This window comes from Pseudopipra pipra, chromosome 4, assembly GCF_036250125.1.
Source record: "Pseudopipra pipra isolate bDixPip1 chromosome 4, bDixPip1.hap1, whole genome shotgun sequence".
Classification (NCBI taxonomy): domain Eukaryota; kingdom Metazoa; phylum Chordata; class Aves; order Passeriformes; family Pipridae; genus Pseudopipra; species Pseudopipra pipra.
The window spans coordinates 9,381,937-9,406,407 of NC_087552.1; the positions used below are offsets into that span (position 1 = coordinate 9,381,937).

General features: G+C 36.5%; 1 long non-coding RNA gene across 1 annotated transcript; it reads left to right on the forward strand.

The window, feature by feature from the left end:
* The first annotated feature begins 17,136 nt into the window (after nt 1–17,136).
* LOC135413814 (uncharacterized) lies at nt 17,137–22,318 on the forward strand. Its single transcript, XR_010430397.1, has 3 exons — nt 17,137–17,318; nt 18,522–18,592; nt 19,231–22,318. It is a non-coding gene; the product is annotated as an uncharacterized LOC135413814 (long non-coding RNA).
* Nucleotides 22,319–24,471: the final 2,153 nt, after the last annotated feature.

A 24,471-nucleotide genomic window follows, 5' to 3' on the forward strand; every position in this document is an offset into this window, starting at 1 on the left:
TCATTGCTCATTAAAATAAAGTCTTTCCAACCTTAAGTAGAGGAAGTGAATATACGTATCATAATATATTTCGTATATATGTATGCTTATATACTGCTGAGGGTTTGTAAGCAGATATTTTGTTATTGATATGAAATAAGGCCTCAGGGTGTAGGTAGAAGACAACTGCCCCACAAAATCTTTGTCCATATCAGATTATAATCCTCAATTAGTTTTTTCCCCACAGATCTTTGTGCCTGACCATTGGAGTAATACCCAACAGCCACCATTATCACACAAGTTGGGTGACATTACTTATGATCCTTTCAGTCACTCTGTACTCCTTACAACCGACATATGTCTCCTCCCTCTTCACTGTTTGAATCACAATTATACTGTGCTGATGAACTCAAGGAAAAGGGAAACACATATCTGCGCTTTCTTTTGAATCTCACCGTTGTCTGAATACAGAAGAAGCCCGTGGCAATTTATGCCCTGCTGAAATACAGTTATCTTAACTGATATATGGGGATTACCATAATATTTCCTATTAAGTCGATGTGATTTTCCTCCTATTTCCATAGATAAAAAATGGTAATGCATTATCACCAGTGACATTGCAGGCACTGGCTTTAGCTATGAAAATAAAAATCTAGCTGTATACATAAATAATGTTAAGATTGTTACTGTTATATGATGCTAATCGAAGTATTCAGTCTTTGTGGTCCAAGGTTATGCTGAACATACTTAACCTTCCAGAAATCTACTTTAAAGATGCTCCTAGTTGAAAATACCCTAAGTAGCTCTTCCAAAATCAAAAGTTAGCAGACATTATCATTAATAGTTCTAAGATAGCAAACAATGCAATGAATCAAAACACAGACAGCAAGTACTATACAGTGTCCCTCTAGCTTTTTAATTCACGCAGAGTGACAAATATACTGCATTAGGTTGGTGCTTAATCATTGTTCATTTTCTTGTATTCCTCACCACACAACAAAATTCATTACATGATAAATTTGTTACCGCTCTTCTAGCTGGTTGCTGGAAAATTCTTTCTACAGTGCAAAAACAATATCAGTGACATTATTTGATTTAATTACAGTCCTTTTCAACACACAAAGCTGTGATTCTTTTTCTTCTCAAATTGTCACCTACTAATTGTTTGTATCTGCAGCTATGCTACAGTTTCACTTCTGCTCTCCCATTACCTTTGCTTGTGCTTGTAAAAACATCCCATCTCTTCAGCTGAATTATGCTTTGCTGCCTTGTTTATTGGTGGATATAGATTATACCCAACTGATATGATTTCTGAATTTTTGTCAAATTATGTAAATCTTTCCATGCTAAACCCATTCCATCTCCCCCAGAATAAAAAAAATGCCAACATTCAGAAAGGAGGAAAAAGTATTTTTTCTGCTTGAAATTATGCTTTATTCTTTTATACACCTGTGCATTCAGACTTTAAGTCAATAACAGAACAAATATTAGGATAAGGAAGGAGGTTTTGAATGCTATCACAATGATTTTCCAAAATGAGTTTAATGAGTACAGTGGCTCTTATCTCTGGTACTATTAGGATAAAATTATGCAAAGGGACAGAGCTGATGATACATGACTGAGGCACAGGAAATTTCCTATGATATTCTATTTTCCTCTTAGATTATTCAGCTTTTTTACATAATGAAGTGTTCCTCCAAAGAATGTTTCTTTGGTGCTTTGTGTTCTTTCAAAGCAATTTGGCTGTGTCAAAGACTTGCTGTGCTCTGGTGGGGCATTTGTCCATGCCAGCCTTCCTTGTGGGCTACACTGACACAGAGATTTTTACTGATAAAATAGAAACCTCCCTGTTCAGCCAAAGTAGTAAATTTGAGGCTAAAATACTACTAGACCATGCTCAGCAAGGAAATAGTGGTTTTGTGTGATGCTCAGAAGAAGGCAGCCACCTCTGGAGCTGGAATCTGAGAGGACGCACTGAAGTTGGGTGGATAGTTTGAAATTGAACTGCAGCCAATGCAAATTGAGCAGTGGTTTTGTACTGATAGAGTTTCCTCTCATATGTGTGTGTGCGGGGGAGCTTTTACTGCGTTCAATTTTACAGTTACCCACTGCATTGTGTCAAAATGATGTTACACATTGAATGAAGATAGTGAGTACCAAGAACAGAAAGAAGGGAAAGAAAATCCTGTTTTCCAAATGCAATTTCTGCTTCTTCAGAGCAAATTGGAGCATGAGGGCTCAGTCTGATAAGAAATAATGTATTTAAAGTACAAAACCGGACATTAAGTAACTAGCGAATGGTATGACCCCACTTTAGTGTGAGTAGAAGAGCAATAGATGGATTCAGGAATTCTCCAGCCAGCATTTCTTCTCTGCTTATTTGCCAAAGTGATATGGATTTATCATTGTCCTGCTGCTTATCTCTGTCCCTGCTTATGGAAGGTGTTTAATGATGGCCGTGAACATGAGCTAAATATTTGAAAAGGGTATGGTCCAACACTACTTAAGAATACTTATCTGTTGAAACTTAAATACTTCATTCCAAATTTATAAAATAAAAGAAAAATACTATAAAAACATGTGTTTTGTGATCAAATAAACTACTTGTGGCTTGGGGTATAACCTATGTAATTGCATTATTTTATCTCAGAAATTAGGCTTATTTTATTCCTTTATTAACAGCCTAGCTACTTTGAATTTTCTAATGCCAATAAAGGTTCCTTATAAAGAAAAGCAAAGAGTAAGAGTTCAGATTAAATTACTTGAAAAGACACATTTTTACTCCTGATTTTATTTTCTGATGTCCATTTGCTTGCTCGTTCATTTGTTAAAGAATACCAATGTAGTCATGTACTGTTTAACAGGCACACCATAGAGCTGCATGACCCTGTTTTAAAAATTCTACTTCAAATTATTTCAGTTTCATTACTGCTTTCTTTTTTTTCTGGACAGAACTAAGCAAAGGAGGGCAGCGGAAGGCCTTCAGATTTGTGTACAAAGAAACTGGAATAAAAGAAAAACTTAAATAACCACTGAAGAGCTTTGCCTCCCTCAGCTCCTTCCCAACTTCTTTTCCAAATGAGATGTAACAAGAGAGCGATTCCTTCCTAGTAAAATGTTTATAGAAGCAGTTTTTTTCATGTTTTTTTTTATTTTATTGGCCTACCTTGACCCTTCCAATAAATAAACCAGTTGACCCTTCCCATACAGAAACCAGAGGTGGAATAAAAAATAAAATAAACCTTTTCCCATGATAGTTTTATGTAAACCAAAATACTTATGAGAAATGTGAGCAACACTTATGTGATGAAAATTTTCCTGTCCTTTTATGGTATATTAACCTACACATATATTTAACCAAACTACAGGTAATATCTAGTGAATTAATTAGAATAAACGTGCTAATTTAAGAGAGCTGAATACAACCTTGAACAAAAAGTGTCTAATTGAAAAGAAATCATGCCTTGTCACATGTAAAAATACTTAATGACTGTGTAAGAATTCTGTATGTATGTTGAATGCATAAGAATATTTAATTAGCTTTGCCCAAGTCAGGTGTAGTTGCATTCAAGAAAATAAATCTTGTTTCATTAAACAAATCCTTGAATATGGTAATAACAAGTTGTACAAACTAGGAGATGGAACATAAATGGGGGAGGTTACTGGTGAACATTAAAATAATTGAACTGGGTTTGCCTCCTGGTTGCTGAGGAATCATTTTGTTGATGTGTGATGGAGGGATGCAGGGGAGCTGGAGGGCGACTTCCCGCCTGGATGGGTCATCTTTCTTCAGGTGGCCCAAGTGAAGGAAGTGTGGGATGGGGTTTTGAGGTGAGGTTTCAGCAGAGTGATGCAAGTCTGTAATTCTGTGTAAGTTTCTGAAAAAGATTACCTGGATGATTTTGAGAGCTGTAGTAAGTCGGCATTGGTGCTTTGGTGCTTATACAATTGCTGCTGATGGGGTATGAAGTATGAAGGCATAAAAGTAGGTAATGGAACTCATGTCCATCCAGCTAATTTTATGGAAATTAGTGCCAAATATTGGTTAGTTAGTTAGTTTGTTTGTTTCTTAATGAAACCGCAATTTTATTGAAAATTGTATTGACTAATGTACTAACATAAATGAATTTATTCAAAACACATCTTACTTAGAAAAAACAAACAAACCTACTGATCCTACACATAGTCAATATAGTTATCATAAAACACTTTCAGCTGCAATTTAAATTTCTGTTTACCCACACCTGCTTGCAGGGGATGTGGGCTTTCAATAGTGGTTCACTCCTGATAGTGGGGAGCACCTGGAAATTTGGGAGGGGTTTTCTGCCATAGGAAAGAAAGGCAGAAGGAATACTGCTAAAGAGGAAGAAGGCAATGACTTACAGGGTTTTATGGTGTGGGATGTTTTTATTTTTTCTTTATCAGGCTCTCTCTAAAGTGAAGTACAGGGAAAAATGAAAAAGTAAATGTAACTGATCTATGATGGAGGCCTTGAGACATTTTATTCTGATTAGGAGTTAAAATCCCAAGGTGATGAAGTTGATAGAAAGAGAGTGATGTGCGGGGCTGGTGGCTTTGGTGACAAAGCAGCCCTTTATTGCTACGTGTGTGGATGTGACTGAGCAGAAGGCTTTTAGGTAAGTTTGGCAGATGCACGTTTTAGCTCAGCCTTGAAATACTGTTTAATTTGAGTTATGCAGAGTACTTTGTCATTATGGCTCCTAAGAGCAGCAAAGGAGATCCTTAGTGTGGATGAGGTGAGATTTGCTGTTGCAGCTCAGTGGACTTGATCAAATGTGACTTCTAATGTAAGAAGTCACAATGAGGAACTGTCCTTATATGACTGTAGGTATTTGCAGTAGATTTTAGTGCTGATGCTATTCAGTATTTTCATGCAGTGAAATAATTGCTGTGAGTATTTATAAAGGCAGCTGAGGTTATGTAGTGCAATGATAATCTAAATTAATTAGATGGGATTTCTTAGATGAGGTTATTTGAGAATCTGTTTAAATGCTGCCAAATGTTGAGCTTGATGTCTAGGAATACATAAAGCAGGTTGTGTTTAGGAGGGAGAGTTGCCTGGTCTGAAACAAAGATCCTTTGGAGAAGATCTTGATGGAAGTAACAGAAAAATGACTTATTTTGAAGAAGTATACCAATTTCAACTCAGCTTAGCCAGCCTGATATACAGACCTCTGAATTCCATATTCTCACCAGCTTAATGTGAACACATAGGAGGACATAGCCTGGAATTAGGTTTTAACACAGTCTGGAATGTACTCTCTCTGAATCCTGCTGAGTATTATTTGCCTGAAAAGATGCAAAATTCAGTGAATGTTTGGCATTGTAGTCTTGCCAGAAATATGTAATATTCTCCCACAAAAATACATGGATCAGTCTATACTGTTTCAGAAATGAAATAGTAGTTTTATTAAAGGCCAAAAATAAGAAGCTAACTCGGGGTGAATTTCTTTACCTATACAAAGAACTTAATTACTGTAAACTGAGTTCGAATTGAACTGCATTGTTTCATATTGTAGCCAGCATGTTTTTAGTGTTTTAGCCAGAAAGTCTTGCAAAGCACCTGTATTAATGGAGAGCAACCATTACAGTTTGGAAGGGTAAAACTGGGCACTTCATCTTGCCTTATGTTGAGTATGGTTTTGAGATGTTGTTGTTTATGCTGAAAATTATTCCTACTGTTTAAATTGACTCTTTCAAGTATTACTTTCTTCACACTCAAAAAGCAACCATTTTGTAACACACTCAAGGGATGTTTTATAGTGTCACAAAAAAAAAAAATCTGTGTGGGGGTGTTTTTGGCATCTGCTTGAGAGCAGGTAAAACAGAGCTATGGCTGCTTGATGCTCCATTTACTTTCCTTCAGCCTCCCCTTGTGTAAGATAATTTTGTATTGTCAGCCTTGCAACCTCTGATCATGTTGACAAGAATAATCACAAAAGTGTGAATGTGATCTCGAGCATTCCCTTGAAAGTTAAGGGAAATGAGGAGCAGACCTGTAGCCTGGAGTGAAGGCCAGTAGGGAATGGTCTGGGTGAGTGACTGAGAATGTTGGGCTGGTCCTTGCCCCATTACAAAAGGGATGAGGTGGCTGTGATGCTTTGCAGCAGGGACAAAAGATCAGAATGTTACTGTTATGCATCCTCTCAGCTGCTTAACTGATTACTTTTATGGTTCAAAATATGTTTCTTTATGTAAGCTGTCTTTGCCGGGTCCACAGCCAAAAGTACATGCCATGGTATTGTAGTTCTTTACGTTGCATCTGTGCCTTCAACTTGAAGGACCATCCAACACCAAAGCTTCAGCAGTTTCCAGAAATACCTTGTCAGAAAGATATTTATCAAATATCTCTTTAGAGTTTAAAGCTTTTCTTTTTGTTCTTTGACTAAAATGGGAGAAGGGGAAAAAACTGTTAAGCAGGGCCATTCTGCAAATGAATTAGAGTGTGTAGAGCTCATCATTTTGTATGTATTGCTACAGGAAGCTCAGGAGAGCATCACAGCTAAGTGAGCTTTAGTGTTGCTGTAAAAGAAAAGTACAGTATTAATCTTACATCCTCCCACGTGGCCACAATGGCAGGAGGGAGAGTCAGGATTCAGTGTGCATCAAATTCATGGTTTTGTTAATCATCAGTTAAAAACAGAAATCAGTTCATCAGAAGGATCAAGCTCATGCTAGGGGTATGTTTCTAAGTGTTCTTGAATTAGAGGGCAACACTATATCTGAAACCTTTTAATATGAATTTTCACAGTAATGGTATTAATGATGGACACACCTTGCACTTCTTTTAAGGTTCCTGACCGTAAAGATATTTTAATTGCTGCTTTTATTTTTTTTATTTTTTTTTGCTACAAAAGCAGAAGCCCATCTATTTCTTGAGGAAATTCAAATGTATGATTTCAAAGTGTCTCAGAAGTACCCTTGTACGTATGTAGTAAGTAATTTTGGTGTGCTTTGAAAATTAGGAACTTAAAATGTATGGTCTGCACTACTTAAGTTTAATGGGCTGTCAACTGTCCAGTCAGATCCAGTACAAAGTCAGACATGTCTTTATTCTTCAAAGAACATAATCAAAAAAGTGAATATATTTAGTTAATAGCTAGCAGGTACAAAATAAGTGAAGAAAGAAATAGGACTTTTTGTCTGTCTTGAATTAGGTGACTGAAATTTTAGCTGTCCATGTGTCTAAAACGTCTGCATAGTTATTGAGAAATTTACTGAACAGTAAGTGCTCATTTGTCTCTATTTAATAAACAAAGTCATCCAAATTCATAATTTGCTCAGTTTTTAAATTCCCTAAGTTTAAAAAATGTATTTGTATTACCTTTGCATTACTAATTTGTATCACCATCAGAGAAAAAGTTGAGTCTAAATTGAATAATGATTGTAGCCTGTGAGGGTACAATGATTTGGGGTTTCTTTTTCTTCTTAGGGAAGCCTGTTAATAGGAGTTCCATAGGTACAGTTCTCTTGTCTTAAATAATTGTCAGTTATTTTAGACAAATAGATTTTACACTTGTACCAAGAAATTCCTGGCCTTTGCTTTCCTGTAAGTTCACAAACTCTTAGTAGTTATTAAAGTTGTTAAAGGTTATGCATAGGTGATAATTATATCTTTTAATACAAACGTTCTCTGTCACTTATATGTGAACAGTAATATAACAGTGATATGGGAACTGGGACAATCCTTGCTGTTCAGTTTATTAGAAGAGAATATGTCTATGTATCACCAGTAGCATCCTCAAGATCAGTTTTGTATTAAGTGGGTTAAAAAGTACATTGCCCACTTTGCTCCTCCCAACACTAAAATTGGTACTAGTGAGGAGGTAAAGATCAAAGTCCTACAATTCTGACATTGTCTGGAAGCAGAGTACCCGTTAGTGTCAAAATTATTTGGGTCACTTCTTCAGCTAAACTGACTCTTTTTTTTAGAGATTCTCAAGCAATTGACCTGAAGAACAGCTACCCTGAGAACTGATGGAGTTGGTAATATGGATGATGAATGACTTGAGTTTCATGGCCAAATTTCTTATCCAGGCATGAAGAAAATAAACTGCTTGTTTCTTATCCTCCCTTCTCCTTTCTAGCTAATTTCTGCTATTCAAACTTTAATTTACCTTTTGCATTAAATTGTTCAGTTGGAGGCAGTTTGTATGTTGTGATATTTTTAAGATCTTAAAGTGTTATTTTTGCAAAATTTTAAAGGCGAAATGTCATGCATTATTTTATTTTAGCTGGAATTCTAAATTGAAAGTATTTTTAAACAATTAATCAGGTTTGAATTAACTCAGATTAGCTGCTTGGGGGAAGGGGGGAACTAATATACGCCAGCTTGTGTCAGAACCATAGGTTTTCATCCTAAAGACTGACATTTAACATCCAGTGTATTGTACCTCAGAAAATATCATGATGCCAAGGGTTTTTCTAGGCCTAATCCTCTATGGACTAAGGGAGTAGTAGTGTTCTTTGTCCCGAGGAAGTAACGATTTTTTCAGACACTACAAGATGTTATTTGCAATGCTATTATAATCTTGATGAACAATGTGATCCAGTTGTGTTTTGGCCCTGTGGGGTTGTGGGTTGGTCAAATTTTAGGATCTCTATAGAGTTGTTGAACTTATTTTAAAGAGTAGGTCCTGATCAAAAATCCTGAGAGTGTAGTGGATGATTGTAGAGTGTGGGGTTGTTAATAGTTACAAGTGGATCTTTCTGTAGTAATGATAAACCACTCCATAATTAGCTACAAAAACAAACAAACCAGCCTGGTAAATGGAATAGAAAAAAAAAAAAGTGAAGATTTTTTTTGGTGTGTGTTTTCTGTTTTTTCCTTTCTTTAAAATTAGTACTATGTGTGTTTGTGCAAAAGTCTAGAGATGCAGTCAAGTCACCTTCAATTTCTGGCAAAATATTAGAATAATTTAAGCACTAAGAAGGTAATGTGGAGTTGCTGAGATTGACTTGGCATAGTTTAATCTAATTTCTTTCTGTGTTTGGGTAATGAGAGCTGCAGACCAAAGAGAAGTTGTGAAGTTTATAGTACTTTATGTGATACTCTCATGAGCCTGTTAGGGAAACTACATATAGGTAAGTTAAAAATAATTAGAAAAAGCACAGTCTGAGAGTATTTATCTGTCAAATACAAAGATACATATGGTCTGATTTCCATGGGCCTTTCCTAAATTCAGTTCAGTTCAATATTTTTCACTAATAACTTGTAGACTTAGTGATTTTTCTATTCTACTAAAGTACCAGGACTGCTGTTGTAGGAGGAATGTCAGGTACAGACAGAACAGCTGAAGCGCAGAAGTGTCCTGAGAGGAATATTATGTGAACTGAAAACAATTTAAGTATAAGGTAGTTCCAGCTGAGTTTCTACTGCACAAATGCAAGTCTGAATAACTTGTGAGGTAGATCTGCAGGGAAGAACGTTGGGCCACAGGGTGAGCATAAGAGTTGCCTTGACAAATGTCTTTGTAAAACATAAACCTCTGACTGGAAGCAGTGAATAGGATGCCATCCATCTCTCAGGTAATCCTTGTCTGTTCAGACCTGGTAAACTCTTTTACAGAACACTGTGTTCAGGTTTAGGCAGCACAGTTTAGCTAAATTCTGCCTATTTAAACCATGTACTATTTACCTTCTCCTTTCTTCTTTTCCTCTCTTTCCTCATACCTACCGCTATGCAAAATCTATGGGTCTGCCTAGTCTAGAGAAAGTGATCCTTGGACTACAGAAAGTCCTCAGAAATTCACTCTTGCAGAACTTTTTATTAGGAATAGGGCTCATATATACCAGCTAGACTTTGTGAAGTCTTTTTTTAATGAAATGTGTAGCAAAGCGCTGGTTTCAAAGATCATTGAATGCATTTGTTCAAAATCTTTGATAAGAAAAAATAGGCAATAGCTTTGCAATTTGGTTTTTCTTTTCTGCATTAAGAGCTTCTATTCCCCGTGTCTCCTTTTCCTATAGTATAATGACATACAATTTTGAGTCTTCATCTTGTCACTGAAAGACAGTACCACTGGAATGTGGTTCCTATTGGATGCTTTATACAATTACTGAAACAAGTGTGTTTACTGTGCTAGGTCAAAGCATGCAAGAGTATGTACAGGTTGTAGATATGCAGCTTTTCAGCAAGTCTTGGAAGAAGTTTATCCACCAATTAATATATCCCGTACTAGGTTGGATAGCAAATAAATTATAACCTGTCTACAGCTGCTCTTTATTCAGCAGCTCTCTTGATCTTGGCAATTCTTTCAGAGCAAGTGGTCTGTATGTCTGTGGCACTTTACAGCTAATGAAGTGTCTAATATCTATATCAGTTTCCACATGGTTTCTTCATGACTCACAACATGGCTGGACTCCAGGTGTAACTTTCTTAAAATAAAATAAAATTTAAAAAAAAAAGAGTCTCAAGAAATCCTGTAAACTGTGATGGAGAAATAACAAAGTTGACAGCTGAGTGTTCCATTCACATTCGGAGAATGTATAGAGAAGTGGGATTGCTAGAAATGATGCAAATGAAATAATAAATGAGGGAGGATGAAGAGACAGGTTGAAAGGAGAGACTTTCTTTTTGGACCTCTGTTTGACACAGGTCTGTTTCTTTGCTCTTGTGTTAGTGTCTCTGGCTTCCTGTTAAATTTATGTGACAGATCTGGATTAAAGAAAGGCAAATCTTGCAAGAAAGTGTTTTTAAACTTGAAGTTTAGGACACTACAGACCAAATCCTGGCTTGAAACTAATACGACGACATTAACATCAAAAAGGCAGCACTGATTTACATAAGCTGTGCATCTGACCTTTTGTTCTTGAAAAACTTGAGAATGATTTACAATTTAATATCATACATAGTTGTTTTTCAAACCAATTTCATTTTAAATGTTTCTGTGATAACGATAACTTTGCTTTCAACTGTCATGAAAGTCCAAACTAAAGCAAAGCATAACATAGTCAAAACACATCAAAAATGCAGCTCATTTATTAGGTAAATTCTGACTTATCAAGTGTCCTTGAGTTTCTGAGTTGCCTCTGATCTTACATCAAAAATTCTCCTTGTGCCTTCTCCAGCACTCATTATTACTCATTAAGGGTTAAGAGTTAAAAAATTGGAAGTAAACGTCAGATTTTTGAAAAGCAACAGAATTTTTCTCTTAGAAATCTTTCTTTTCAGGGATCAGCCTTAATTCAAGCTCTGAAAGAGGGCAGATATGAATGGACATCATAGATACAGGCAAGCAAGTTTCAATTACAAAAGCACACAGACAAAACCAAAACTTGCTCATGCTTTTAAACTCAGTTTTTTGTGGAATCCTCCCATCCCTGAAGAAAGCAGTAGATGTGGTATTTTGAGCTCTGTCACTTAAGACTAAATCCCGTAAGCCTAAAAAAACCTGGAAGGACAGTTGTGCATCTCTAGTAATACGTATTTCACTGAAAGTAAACATGCAAAAAAGTCTCTAATGTTATCTCACTGTGAGAAATCCCTAGTTAGAAATCAAATAATGAAGCTGGGAATAAAATGTGACTGAAAACTACTGAACCCAAAATGAAAAGAGAAATTCCAGGATATTGCTTCAACTGAAATGACAGCATCTCTGAACATAATGGAGCTTAGTTGTATGCCAAACAGTACAGGTTACTTCTATCCTTTCATTTAGGTTTCGGTAGTAGCAATAACTTTCTGTATTTGTCTAAAAATAAATTCTGACTTAAATCTCTGTTTAGAGAGGAAATGGATTTTTGGCTCTGTGAAGACATAAAAACATAGAGCTTCAAAAGCCAACCATGTTACAATCTATATAGTAGAGCTATGGGTTGTACCTTACCTTTCTCCATGGAATTTCCCTGCTCAAAGTACTTGCTCTTTCTGTGGAAGAGGAGCATGGAAGAGGAGTCAGGCAGGTTGTGATGCAGAGGCTGACAGGCTGTGCTTACTGGGAGTAAACTAAAGATAGTCCAACAGACTGTAGTGTGCAATGCATATGGTGTGTGGTTACAGGTTGATGAAACCTAAGATAGCCTTTTTTTAAGCAAAATTTGAATTCCATTTCTGTTTTTGTATTCATCTGAGATGTATTTTCATGAGTGGTGTAAGTAAAACTTTTATATATTTATATATAAGTATATACCTGCCTTCCCACAGATGGATGGTCTTCTGTAAACATGATTTAGTACATAAAATTATCTTATTGAGATTTATATTAGTGAGCCAGGACAGGATTATGTATCCTATAAGGAGCCTGTGTAATTAATTTCTTGCCTTGACCACCTGTCACAAGTATTTGAAAAAGCTTTATGTATTTATATATAGACCTCCATAAGAAATGGACTTTCCCAGCCATATGTCTATACAGGTCTGTATTGTGACAGTCTGTGTTCTTTCTGATTTCTTTTTTTTTTTTTTTTGTTGATTTGAATTTTTCCAAGTGTTTCTGTTTGCAGTTTGTGCTGCTATGTCACTACTGAACATTAATATTGCTTGAGTAAGGAACAAGAAGGAGGTTATACTGCTGATGAAAATTATGCTAAATGTGTAATACCTCTAGAGCATAAGGGTGTGCTGCTTTTAAATCAAATATATAAGTATATGTCCTGTATGCCATAAATTACCTGAAAAGAAGGTGATGGAGGAGGAGTCAAAACTAAATGGCTTTCTGTTTACATCAAGAACTGAAAGGGGAGAGATGTGAAGGAAGACCAAAATCCACTTCAAAGAAGGCAACTAAGAAGTCATCTATTTTTCAAGCATCTTGGAGTAAATATTATATTCTGTAGTGGGAACACTAATAAGAATTATGACTCAGATCTGCAGTGACATACTGGGGTTTAAATCATGTGTTGCTCATATATGGAGGTGACTTGTGTTAGTCTGTCCCAAATTGAAACAATGCAAATTTCAGTGAATTATTCTTTTCCTGTTCCATACTCCTCCTCTTCCCCCCTAAAAGACAAATCTCAGGACTTTTGCAACATCTACTGCTAACTTGCTGTCCAAACTGTCATGGTCCCACTTACAGCCAGAAGCTGCTGGTTTAGTATAAGTTAACTGTACTTCTCTTGTCAGAAGAGATGTCTTGTTTAAAGGTCAGCTCCTCTGCTGGTGCTTATGCATTGATAAGTTAAGCAAGGCAATGCTTTCTAAATGGAGAGCTCTGTTGTCACCTCCCATAAGCGGAGATCAAATCATGGAAGAGCATTTGCATAGCTGTGCTCGGTTGCCTCACCTGGGATGTCAGCCTTTGGTGCTGACTCTGTGGTTTGTGCTCTGTGCTGATTACCTGGACTGATGAAGAACAGTTTTACTTCCATTAGCATCTATCATCCTTTTGCATGCTGGTGCCAAAAAGTTTATCCTGCCTCTAGTCCCCCTTCCTCTCAGGAACCTGAATGTAATTTTCCTATGCCCACCCTTTTTTTTTCTTTTTCCCCCCTTCCTTATCTTTCTCCGGCTTCAGCCTACTGTTGAATTACAAAGTCCTTGTTTTTACTAATAGTGTTAAAAAAAAAAAAAAAAGACAGTAAAAGGCAGATTCCACCCAACTTTTCAACTTCCCTACGGACTAAAATATCTTGCTTTGCTCTTCTCCTAGAAAAGCATTTACCGCAATAATATGGAAATAGCTCTTTCCAAGGTGCACTGTAAGTGATCCCACTAATAAGTATTGTGATGCAAAAAAAAAAAAAAAGCCCACTAAACTTCTGTTCATGTGCCAAGTGATGCAGTATGCTATTTGTGCTCCAGATGATGGTGGTGTCATTAATATTCCCATTCTGGTGAAAGAAAGGAAAATGTGCTTTAATAGTTTTGTGAATCCTGATGAAGTTTAAAAAGCCTGTGTTCCACTTAGCCTTAATGGGTTGTTTTTGGCAAGATGACACTTGGAAAGAAGAGTGTCTTTAAACTAGTGAGGAGTTAGAAAGCAGGAACTGTCATCCTGAAATGGTGGAAAAACTCATTTATAATACATAAATGTATATATACACTTAAGGTTAATTAAAGAAGCCTTTCCTTCCTTGATAAAAATGTCACAATCGTGTAAAGAACCATCTGCAATTTCATCTTCATCTTGATGGTTTGAGTGAGAAAAGTTATACATTTTGCTCGAGAAGGCAAGAAAAATCACGTTTTTCAAGAGGTCCCAAGCTAGTCTCAAGGGCTGTACCTTAAATATAAATGGACATAACATTCATTTTCCCCTCTCTTCATTGATAGGCTTTTCCTGCATGCTTTACATGTTAGACTTGTTTTAAATGTCATTCAAGATATTTTCTCTTTTATAACTGTTTTCTACAGCTCCTTCAGTAATTCCAGTCTATTGCCTTTTAGCACTTATTGCCTACTAGCAGATGCAACATATTCAGGTCATATGAGTTTATTCAGTACAGAGATGATTTTTGAGTGAGAATGCTCAAGAGAGCAGCTTAATTTTAACATGAACTGCCAGTAACAGTAGAAAATAAGCTTTTCAGTGAATTGTTTTTTATTTTATTCTACTAAAATCTTAATTTCCAATTTAAAATTAACTCTATGACCAAAATATTCCATTGCTGCTGTCAGATGACTAACTCAAAAAGTATATTTTCTACAGTTTCTGCTTTCATGTCACATAATGTAATTATTGCATCCAACAAAGTATGGTAAATGTAAGCTTTGTAATTAATTTACATCAGTTAGAACCAGTGAACTTCCATAAATTTGTTCCTTCAGAGAGTGGACATATGGAGCTAAATGGCTAAATGTATCTAATTTATGGAAGCAATCTTATGGATGACATACCTGAGCTCCAGAAAGGATGGAGTGTTTCAGTCTGGTTGATTTTTACTTTTCTCACCTGAGGAAGTCTCCAAGCGAATTGTTGATTATGTAGCTGCTGAGATGTGGCACCACTCGATTTTCCCTATCAGATCTTCAGGGGAATGTGAACCTTGTTTGCTGTAAGCAGGGAAACTCTCAAACCCTGCAAAGTTGCTGCAGCAGCAGCAAAATCCTCTTCCCTTTCTTCAGAGAAACTCCCATCAAGAGATCTGGAAAAGTGGGAGGCATGAGCATAGGATGTGCTAACTACACCTCCAGGGTTCACTTCTGTACTCTGGTCCTCTCCTCATATTTTTTTTTTAATAGGACTGATCAATCAATGTACTCAGGGATTTCCTTTTAAGATTTCTTCTCAGTTGTGTCCTCATTAAATATCAGTTGTGGCCATCAGCCCTTGAAATAAACAACCAAGGTATAAATGGAAGGGGTAGTGTTTGGTGCTAAAACTGCCTGATGCTTTTTCAATACAAGAGTGTTTCAGTTGCTGTTTTGCAATCAAACTGCAACTCTCTCAGTGCAAGCTGCTATGCCAGATAGGATTGCCCTTACCTTTTTTAGCCCTTCTTGCTAAACAACAGGCAGAAACTCTTCCTAAAAACAAAACTGGAATATATATGCTTTCATCTGGCTGAAAACTCTGCAGGGCTTTTGCATTATTTTGGCAGCCCTGGTTTGTAGGGAGTCTGTGAGAGATTGGCTCAGGGGGTTTGCTCTTCTGGGAGCTTCCATAGTATTTTTTTGTTTTTTAAATTTGGGATTCACATGCTCAGATGCTTTAGAGATGCAGGAGTCAAAACCTTAAGACTGCTGTCCTGTGGTGAAGCAGACAGCCCTGAAATAGAGGAGGGAGTGTTTGTGTGTGTTTGTGTCTGTTTTAAGGTTGTTTTTTTTTGTTTGTTTGTTTTTTAGGGTGTGTGTTTTCTTGGAAGGGTGTTTTCTTGTATTGTTATGTGTTGCGGCTTAATTCCAGTCAGCACCTAAGCACCAAACAGCTGCTTGCTCGCCCCCCCATGCACAGTGGGGAAGAGAACTGGGGGAAAAATAAACCTTGTCAGTTGAGATATGAGCAGTTCAATAATTGAAACAAAAAGTATAATACTAATAATACTAATTAATAGTAACATTAATAATGAAAAGGAGAAAGCAGAAGCAATAAAACTCAAGATAAACAAGGATGCACAACACAGTTGCTCACCAGGTGCTGACTGATGCCCAGCCTATCCCCGAGGAGTGATCAGCCCCTCCCAGCCAGCTCCCCCCAGTTTGTGTATTGGGCATGACATTCTATATTGTGGAATACATCTTTGGCTTGTTTGAGTCAGTTGTCCTGGCCTTGCTCCCTCTCAGCTTCTTGTGTACCTCTTTACTGGCAAGGCCAGTGACACTGAAATGTTCCTCATTACAACAACTGAAATATCCATGTGTTACCAACATTATTCCCATACTGAATCCAAAACACAGCACTGTACCAGCTACTAGGAAGAAAATAAACTGTATCCTAGGTGAAACCAGGATATTATGTTGTTTTTTTCTCTTTCAGCTACAACTCTGGAGTTGTTGACTGGGGAGCAGGGGAGAAATGAGTGAAAGAAAGCAAGATTTGGAAGTAGAGTTGCATAACAGGATAGGGGTTGGCCAGGAACAAAAGGAGAGGATTGGTAAGGCAAGTCAGGCAACAGAAAGGGATGGAAGGGGGACCAGAATTAAATGTTGAAAAATTAAAATGGATTCAAATAAGATCACTAAGACTACAAGGTCTAAGCAAACATCTTAGGTATGCTATAGAGCAGAACCTCAGTATCTTCCACTAAAATGTCTCTCCTGCCACTCAGCTCCTCATAAAATCCTTTTGCAAGCCTTATAAAGGGGTTTTTAGCTGTTTTTAGTGGGAAAAAAAAGCTTATTTCTTCATAAACAGATGTCCAGATGTTTTGGATTTACGTAAGTAAATATCAAATACCATTGTAATGGATGTAATAAAAACTCAACTCAGAGTAGTTTACCTTATTCTAAACTAGACTAAATTCACCAGCTGATCTACTTTAGGTTTGTTCCTTGGACTTGCCTTTTTTCCACTGATGCACTGATTACCTGTTTGTGACATGCAGTAAAATGCAAACAGCACTACAACATTATGAGGAACATGATGCTGTGTTGTACCAGGTGGCCCCCCTGCTGATTTGGGGCAGTTCCACAGCACTGTCAAATAGCTTTCTCTGGCTAAACAATGGAACAGGTCTTTAAAAAATAATATTTAATAATTATTATAAATAATTTATTAATATTTATATATTTATTTACTGGTTTTTGCAGATTTTCTTTGAAGTCTTGGCAACTGTGTTTGACTGTGGCTCTGAAGGCCAGGCCTTCAGACCTTGGGTGGATCCCTAGGATGTGGCACATGGCTTGAGTCTACTCTTGAGGTCCTCCAGTGATCTACTGGTTAGAGGCACAACTCATCTACCTGCATATTCTGGAGCTGAAATGTCCACCTATGGAGGTCGCTGTCACTTTTAAATCCTTTATGAAAAAATAAAATAGTTGTGGGGTGGAACTGGAATCATTGCAAAGATTAGGGATGTTTCCCAGTGTTGCACTGTAAAACATGATTTGTGATATTTTAAGAATAAAATAATATGCTGGAAGGGCTTTAAATTCTTTTTGTGTCTGTTGCTACTGTCAGTTAGCAGCCTCTAGGGTTACATGGGTATAACAGAGCAGAGTCCAAACAAGAAAAAACAGGGAGCACATTCTCTCACAATAAACGTACTGTGCTTCCATGAATTATGTACATCCTCAAGGTCACCATGACATTGAGCACAAGTGAAAGCAGAGTATGTTCCAGAAGCCTGTAACACTTAAGCAAAATTCTTTTTCTTCTTGGTCAAACAGCGCTGATGCTAAAACACTGTCTAGAAGTCAGACATGAGTTTTTGCCCTAGATGAGCTCCTGGAAATTGCTGTAAAATAAGTTTGGATAACAAAGGCCTGCCCTAACTCATCAAACAGGTCTTGTTAATATAATTAAAGTGTAACTGTTCCCAGTATTAAAAGTTATTTCAATAATATAGGTAAATTCTACGTCCCTCAATAAATCAAGGCTGAAAAGAATTTGAAAAAAAGAATTTGAAAAAAAGAATTTGAAAAAAAGAATTTGAAAAAAAGAATTTGAAAAAAAGAATTTGAAAAAAAGAATTTGAAAAAAAGAATTTGAAAAAAAAGAATTTGAAAAAAAGAATTTGAAAAAAAAGAATTTGAAAAAAAAGAATTTGAAAAAAAGAATTTGAAAAAAAGAATTTGAAAAAAAGAATTTGAAAAAAAGAATTTGAAAAAAAGAATTTGAAAAAAAGAATTTGAAAAAAAGAATTTGAAAAAAAGAATTTGAAAAAAAGAATTTGAAAAAAAGAATTTGAAAAAAAGAATTTGAAAAAAAGAATTTGAAAAAAAGAATTTGAAAAAAAGAATTTGAAAAAGAATTTGAAAAAAAGAATTTGAAAAAGTATTTGAAAAAAAGAATTTGAAAAAGAATTTGAAAAAGAATTTGAAAAAGAGAATTTGAAAAAGAGAATTTGAAAAAGAATTTGAAAAAGAATTTGAAAAAGAATTTGAAAACTCCTGCAGAAATATTCTCGAAAAGAATCCAGAGTTTCTCCTGTTCTTGCACTTCTTCCTTCTACAAAGTAATTTCTATTTTGTTTTATAGGAGGTTCAATGAATTTTGGATTTGTACAACAGAAGAAGAAACAATGTGATGAGAAGTCTACCTCTTCAAAAGTAAGATAACTATAACTGCTGCTAGGATAAAGTTACAGCTCCACTTCAATAGTGAAAACTAAATAAGTTGGTTTTATCTTTGTTAAAATTGCAGTGTTCTTCTCCCCTCCCCCAGCATCCCATTCCACTTTTTTTAGAGTCCTTTTTCAGTAGAAACCCTGAAGAACTGCCAATTTGTCTTCAGTTGTGAGTGATGATTACAGATAACTGGGTTATGATCTTGGCTGAGACAAACTGGAAATGGCACTAACATCTTACAAATACCTACTGTTTAGTGGCTTTTGAGATGCTTAAACAAAAACCCAGCTATGTATTTTGAATGCAAGCAATGAATAAGAAGGAAATGTGGCATAATCAAACACTACAAGCCATTTTTAAGAATATGAAGCATCAAGTCATTAATACAAAAATAAAGCACCCTCAGTCTTAAAACTACTAATTACAGGTAACGTAGGAATCAGTGTATAATTTTGTAGTTTAATAAGTATCAGATGGTTAAAATGGAAGGAATTCACGAATTCTTAGCAAATAATTCTCCATATAATTCTGATGTTTTGCGTTTCTTCTTACACTATAGTATTGTGATAATGAGCTTACTAAACTCAGACTAATGATGAATTTTCAAACTCTTGTCACAGATCATTGAATGTATCTGAAAGGTCATTGCATCACTGGACAGAAAGTTCTGTAAGGGAGAGCAAATATGATATTTTCTAGTTCTGTCCTCAGCCATCCCAGCTGGATCCAGGAAGAACAGGTGGGATAGTTGCTAGGAACTTGCAAAATTGTGCAACATACTGTTATATTTTAAAACTGTTTTGGAACTTGGGGGTCATGTGATGTTCCTGATGTATAATAAGGATAAAGACAATAACAGTTACTCATTCTCCATGTTTTTCTACAATCAGAGCTAACTATTTTTCTGACTGATGACTGTGCTTTTCTTCAAGAGAATTTGGAAATATGCCTTTCTTTCAAGATAAACTTGCAGTTTCAGGGAAGAGACAGATGTGGCTGGGCTGCAAAGAGGTTTTGGGATTCTAGGAAACATGGTCAGATACCTTAATACAGGATTGGGTATTGATGGAGTGACTGTTTTCTCCTCTAAAGGATTAAAGGAGGAAACATCGATTGCAGATCATTGATCATATGGATTTTGGATATTCCCTTGCCTCTGTCCTGCAGCATTTTACACTTAGCAGTCCAAGCTTTGGTTGAATTCGTTGAACTGCTGTCTCCCAACACACTTTCTAAATGTTTTGTTCTTTATACTAATGCACCTCAGAGAAGCTCATCCCTTCTCAGGATGATGCAAATCCATCCATCTCATTGTTAGGTGTTTCCAGTCAATGTGTGTGATTCCTTTCCTTATGTTTTCCCTGGTTAACTCCACCATTCAACATGTTGCATGTTCCTTTATCTAGGTGCTCTCTGGGTTCCTCCCGAGCAGTGTGACTAAGCCCTGCTTGCTCAGCCTGCCACCACCTGCCAAAATCTCCCAAGTGTTCTGTAGCTCATCTCCCATCTTCTTGTGCATCCCAAAATCTGTTGAATGGTAGGATCTTTCACTTGCTCCTCACCCTCAGTTTGAAGTAGAGGTCCGTGAGCTGGAGAAAGCAAATGCTTAGTGTAGCTGTTTGATTGGAAAAAAAGAAACAAAAAACCCCAAGTAGAACAAAATATCAATGATTAATGGATATCTAAGCATTCGAGTCCACTTCTGACTCCAGGTAGCTACTGACTAACAGTTTCAAGCATATCCTAGGAACCAGCACCTTAGAAGATGAGTGGCTGGTTACCAAATGCCTAGTGCCTTTTCTTTCCTTTCTCCTCTGTACCAGTGTGTTCTAGGATATGAGCCTTTTTGTCTGTCCCGGTGTATTAGATCATATCTCCTTAGCACACTTGATTTCATCTTTCACAACATGGTTGAGGTTGGAAGATGTCTCTGGAGATCATCTGGTTTCATGCCTTGCTCAGTGCAGAAGCATCTAGAGCAAGTTGTTCAGAGCTGTCCTGATGTATTTTGGATCTCTCCACAGACTGAGACTCTGCAACCTCTTTGAGTAATGTAGTCCAGCATTTGACTACCCCAACGGTTAAAAAAAAAAAAAAAGGCAAGTGAACATCATAATAAAACTAATTAAAAATTAATGAGTTAAAGCAGGACTTATATTCCTATAATTCAGTTTTTGCCTTGTGCACTGTCACTGTGCCCTGCTGAGAAGTCCGTCTCTGTTGTCTTTGCTCAGACCCGTAAGTATTTATGCACTAAGATAAGATTTCTCCAAAGCTTACTCTTCCCCAGGAAAAACAGTTCTATCTCTCTCAGCCTGTTCTGTATCAGATACTACAAGCCTTTAATTGTCTTAATGGCCCATCTTGTTGGTTCCTCTGCAGTATGTGCATGTCTCTCTTGTACTGGGGTGCCCAGCACTGGTGCCAGCAGTCCAGATGTGCCTCCCCAACTGAGTATAGGACAGTTCAGCCAAATTAGTTGCCCTCACTATCTGTTTACCTAATAATAGCTCAGTTCATTGGAGCTATGATGAGGCATTTGAGCAAACTGACCTGGGTTAGGGCACCTATCTCTGAATTTGGGTGGCTGAGAAACATGCAGTTCTGCTGCAGCCTTGGTAGAAAAGTAGAGAAAGCAGGTGAGGGTGAGGATGTTCTGGCTCAGGAAGCTGGGCCTTAGGGAGAAATAAATCTGCGCTGGGTCTGTACAGGATAGTTATACTACTGAGTATTCTTTCCGTAATGTTCCATAGGAACCCAATAAAAACAGAAAATAAAAAAATTAGTTTAAACCTTTTTAATAAGCGAGAAAGTATAAATTGAATATCCTGTGGTTTATGACTATATTAAATGCAATTATATAGCATTACCTGCAACATCAAATGCAGCCATAAAAAGCACTTTAAGCATCTCCACAGCAATAAAGGTATCTAATGTGTAAGAGAGTGAATAGTAATCAGCACATCACCTATGGACCAAGATCTTTGGTAGTCAATGACCTTTTAGCTGGAATATGTAGAAATACTTAACTGTGTTAGTTTCTAGTCTTTTCATAAAACCTCATAGGCTGTACTGAATTACAATTAACTGCCATCTCCAGAGTATAACTAAATTACTCTGTACTTAACTGAGCTAAATAACACATTTGTTTATCCAGATTTACTCTTCTGACCCTCTCCCATAATGCCCTCTTCTATTTCAAAAGCAAACAGTTCTGCCTTGCCATTTTTTAGGAAGATAAAACTGAACCCAGGCATTCAATACTATGTTGAACTTTGGTTCTGCTGGTAGGTACATAACTTATTTGAATAAGACTCTTCATATACTTTGATTACTAGTTCCATAAACCTTCTATGTAGAACTACTTTAAAATGCTGTTAAGGCATTTTTCAATTTTATAATTGAGATGGCAAGTGAACTTTCTTGTGCAGATAGCAAAAATACTCATTTGTTGGACTAAGAACTAAGAAACCTATAAATGTAATTAATTTACAGAGTCACTGGGTATACAATTTGGAATTTTAAGCAGAGTGAGAGTTTATGCAGTGCACAGCTCAAAACTGATTCTTCTGTTTCTCTTTTTTTTTGTGTGTGCCTGAAGCAGGTGGAAGACAAATTCTATATATATATATTAATTTTACTGTAGAATAAGCTACTAATTTTGTATTCAGCAAATACACTGGATGGGATGTAATCAAATTCAGCTTTTGGAGCCAAATGACTGCTGTTGCATACCGAGATATTTGTGCCTTCTCTAATTCTCTGAAGCATTTCAATGTTTCCCATTCTTCATAGACTTAATTCTCTTTGGGAATCTGTAGTAAACATGCAGTGTCTTTACTAAGCCCTGCTAAGGTAAAACTATCAAAGCTTATTACCATTCCCAATTTCTGTGTTTCAATTTGAATACATCTTTATTTCATATACAATCAATATTTAATATTTTCACATGCAAAGAAGTGTTAACTAGCTTGCAAAATCCTGTATTTTGTTTACTTGTGGTTGGTGGTTATGATTTATACACCGCAAATCCAATCCCTTCATAAAATAAAAAAAATTTCAAGAAACAGCTTGGTTCTCCAGCTGTATAAATTAAACAAACTGCAGCTGACCTAAACCTTTGCATCAGGGGGTCTCTCTCCTCTCCTCTGTCTCGCATTTCTTGTGTCTCATGGTTGGTGACATTTTAGGTCAAGCTTGGGGAAGAAAGCCTGAGTTGAAATGAGCCATTGGTTGTGGAAATGTAATGTAAATTCACACCACTTCACTGAAGAAACTGCCCAGTGCCTGAAAGCAATACTCACTTCATCACCTCCAGTGTTCTCTTTTTGCTTGTGCACTAAGAATACTGATATTTTACTCTTTATCCACAAAATATATTTCCCTGGCTAGGTTTCCAGCAAACTATTTTTCTTAAACACTGCATAAAGCTTTTGGTTTAGTCAGGTAAACCTTTGTTATGTCTGATATTTATTTTCTTGCTGAAGAACTGAAATATGAAATTTGCTGAAGGAAGAAAACTATTACATCCGTTGTCACCTCTGCTTGTGCCTTCCAGCCTCCTGTTGTGTGTTGTACAGCATTATCATAATGCACATTGAATATGACTCTTCTCTTATGTATGGAAACCTTAACTCCAGCGAGATGGATTCATTATTGGCACAGGAAAGGTCAGACAGTTGCATAAAACAATGTTATTTTTTCAAGAGTATGCATTGAGGAAGTTTTTCCAAGTACATTATTGTCATTTGTTTCATTACTGGAGCCCTTAGAATACCTGCAAAATGCAACTGACTTTCTGTATGAGCCTGTGGAAAGCCTGGAAAAATTATTATGTGAAATACCTGTAAATTGTTTCTGTCTTTCTCAGTCAGTGTCTTTATTCTGTAGCCTAGGGGTGGTGTTTAACTATTGAGATGATATGGTAGTAGTTGTTTTAGAGAATAAGAAGTTGAATTCCTTCAGTCATAGGCATAGTCAAATTCAAGTCATGGAACAGTGGGCTGTGTTCTTGGTTTGTAAACCTAAGTTATACTGGAGAAAAATTAACTGTCTGTCTTTCAGCTACATGCTGTAGTTATTTTTGGCATGCACAAAGTTTGTCTATGAGAAACCATGAAAATGACTTTGATGTTAGTAACAGTATCACTTCAATCTGCATTTATCTTCCAGAATATATACATATATAATTGTCAAAAAAGACAAATTTATTTGAATAGACAGCAAGGTATGATTAGTTAAGTATCTTAGTTAAGTAAATTATATATATATTAGTTAAGTAACTTTTCATTGCAGAAGTAGAACAGGTCGTGTGAATTTCCTGATGTGAAAAAAGCACAAAACTAACTAAGCAGTTAAAACTAAATAATGAAATATTGATATGGCTTGAAGTTAATCTAAAACAAACTTCACACAATCATGGAGTGGTTTGGTTTGGAAGGGGCCTTTAATGGTCCAACACCCCTGCAATGAGCAGGGACTAGATCAACTAGATCAGGCTTTTTAGAGCTTTGTCCAACTTGATCTTGAATTTTTCCAGGGGCAGAAATCCCTCTCTGGGCAACCTGCACCAGTGCTTTGCCACCTTTGTTTTAAAAAAAACTTCTTCCTTATATGTAATCTTAAGTCAGTGCTCCTTCAGTTTAAGACTTATCTCTACAGGCCCTGCTAAAATGTTTGTCCCTGTCTTTCTTATAGGCCCCCTTAAGTACTTAAGATCTCTCCAGACCCTTCTCTTCTCTTTGGCTGAACCCCCTTCTTTCAGCTTGTCCTCATTGGAATGGAACATCTCTCCTTTCTTTCCATTTCTCACGCTATGGACAATAAATGAAAGTTTCTATTAAAAAAGAAAAACTCTCAAA